The following is a 2,978-nucleotide window of genomic DNA, read 5'->3' as shown; positions in this document are numbered from 1 at the left end:
TAACACAGAATTTTTCAGGCAGGACTGAAGTGTCACTGGAGAAAGTCAACGTGAAACTTATAGCCATTAAACTACTGCATTTTATAGTTACTAATGCCAACTAACACTTCCATCTGGTTTAACTGATTTGATGAAGTCAGATTTTGGCAGCGTGAGCAGAAGGCTAATAAAGGTCGAGTATTGGTACTAAGTGACTCACTTTGAAACAATGCTGTTGAGTTCATAATTCAAGTAATTGAAGTAATGAATGGGATGTGATCAAGCTTGCTGACTAGATCAATAGAAGTGTGGTTTTACATATACAGTGAGTCAGATGATGCAGCCTAATGGAATACAGCATTTCTGGGATGTTGAAAACAGCGCAGTTGAAACTCGCTAGTGAATGGTTCAACAGAACACAAAAACCATTAGCAACTTTGAAAGAGCTTAGGTGGGGTATTATAGAAAGCTGAAAAAATTGAGCTGATCTCATACTGTAATGAATATGGTTATCTATGTGCACAATTATTTTTATCATAAACTCAGAAATAATGATAGAAACATCTATTGTGCCCAAAAGTGTAATTTGGTCATAATCTCACCTGTGATCTCTCAGTAGACCACATCTTCAGTTTGCGTGTATATCTCTGAAAAGAGCTGGGAATATTTTAAGATTGTGTTGAAGAATTGCCAGTACTCTTTGGATAAGTTATTTTAAGTTAGCTGTATTTGCTACCAACTTTTTAGTCTGTTACTCCTAGCCAGATTTTTTTCTAAAGCTTTCTAGCTTTGATTACCATGTACCAGATTTCATTGCACTTTTTGTGCCTTAAGAAAACAAAACAAAACCAACCAACCAACCAAACAAACAAACAAAACCACACACACAATACACACAAAACCTTCTCTAGTCATGAAGGTAATGTCTAGATCAGAAGCAAGTGAATGATTAGGCTTCTGGGTAATGTCTGCATCTGGTCAGGTACAACCATGTGGTTAGAACATGCTCCTGATGATCTTGAAATCCTGTAACATAACCTGATAATACTTATCACAGTTAAATGACTTTTGAAAGAAACTTCCCTAGCAATTTGCTGTCTTCCTTCTTCCTCATCTTTTGTTCTCCACTACAGCTATAAGAAAAAAATAAAGGCTTTGTATATTTTCTGGTGCTCATTGTTTTGGAATCTGTCTCAATTGGCAGTAAAAGTTCTTGTTTTCTTATCAAGGTTCATTGTATAACTATTTTAAAAAAGTAAAGTAAATGCATTTCAAGGGTGTGCCTCAATTTGGTATGTATCTGAGGAGCATAAAAAAGGTCCAACTCCATCTGCGTCTTCAGATTCTCTTTTTAAAAAAATAGCGCAGTGCAAGATTGTATTTTACCTGCATCAGTTTCTTACTCTTAAATGTATAAAGAGCTTCAAATATCAACTAGCTTTTTGGCAGTCCATTATGACAGTAATGTAATAGCAGCCAAATTTAATTCAGGTTATTTGATGTCTTCATTTTTCTCATTTCAAAGTATTAGTGCCTTCAGTTGTAGGTTCATGTACCATGGGTGTACCCCAAAATTGTATTCAGTTATTGTGCCTAAAATTCATAATCTATTTTCAAATGACTTACTCATAAAGTAGATTAACTTAGTTTCTATAGGTAGAAAGCAATATACAATCTTGTTTTTTTAATGATATTAATGTGTGTAGTCTAAAGGCACTCCATATTTCTGTATCCTACTTGACAGGTCCTCCCAATAAGAACTCACTGCATATAATGCCATGCCTCGCCTAATCTACAGTCTTTGAAAGGATTGATTTTTGAAAATAGGTTGTTATTAAAACTTACAAGATCAGAAGCTGGCAATACAGAAGGATGGGTGAATGAAACGGAGAGAGCAAACTAGAATCAAGGATGCTTTTCTGGGAGAGGAATTATGAGCTGAAGACCTCCTTTCACACATATGCAACCTACATTAGTATCAAATGGCATCATTTTTCAAAATGAGGATTGTATTCATGAGATGTTACTTAACCAGTATAGTCAAGAAATCTGTTCAGCTCTTCAAACATTTATTGTGAGGTTCTTTATTTATTGTGGTTCTTTAACCTTAAATTTGTGTACATGGCAAAAATAGGAGAGGAATTGCTTTTTAAATTCTCTACTAAAAAACTTAGTACTCCAGAAAATTACTTGAATATTCTGTGAAAGCTAGGGATAATATGCAATGAGAATGTTTGTTGTATTGCACAGTGCTCACTGTATAGTTATGGCTATCAGCACAGCATTCCTTTCTGCCCACTCCCATTACACTATAAGAACAAAAGAACAATTGTGCTGGGACAGAGCCTACCTAACTCAGCATCCTGTCCTTGGCAAATGCTAAAAGACGATACCTAAAAATAAATAAATAAATAAATAAAGTACTATAAATGGTATTTTTTTTTTGCAAAGTATTCTTATACTTTGCAAAAAGAATAAGTGACACTGATTTTGTATTTAGTAACCCATTGTGGATTTCTCTATCTAGAAAATTTGCAGAGTTGCCCTGCAGAATGACCTTAATACACTGGCTAGGTATTGTAACAGCACATAAAATCTCACCCCCATCATATGTCTTTATACTGAATTTTAACTTCAGCTGCAAGATACTGAGTACTAATATGTCCTAATACTTGCTGCTGGGTGCTATGCAAGAGTCATGCCCGAAAAATTGTAGAGACTAACTGGCTATTGACATGGCACTGAGGTAGCACATGAACTGAGTTTTTAGTCACGCTCACTACATAATACCCAGCAGTACCTTAAGCAAGGTAATCAATAATCAAGAATTTTCTTATCTAGCCCAGTCTCCAAAGAAGGGATGTGTGTAATAAGATTGGCTTCAGAAAGTGTTTTTCAGTATGTGCTACTGTAAATACAAGGTAAGTGACAAGATCTGCATGCACAATATTAAAATTTTAAAACAGTCCTTTGTTGCCGGTAGAGCTTTGTGATTGTGT

This window comes from Aythya ferina, assembly GCF_964211825.1.
Source record: "Aythya ferina genome assembly, chromosome: Z".
NCBI classification, from domain to species: domain Eukaryota; kingdom Metazoa; phylum Chordata; class Aves; order Anseriformes; family Anatidae; genus Aythya; species Aythya ferina.
This window is presented reverse-complemented; position numbering follows the sequence as displayed.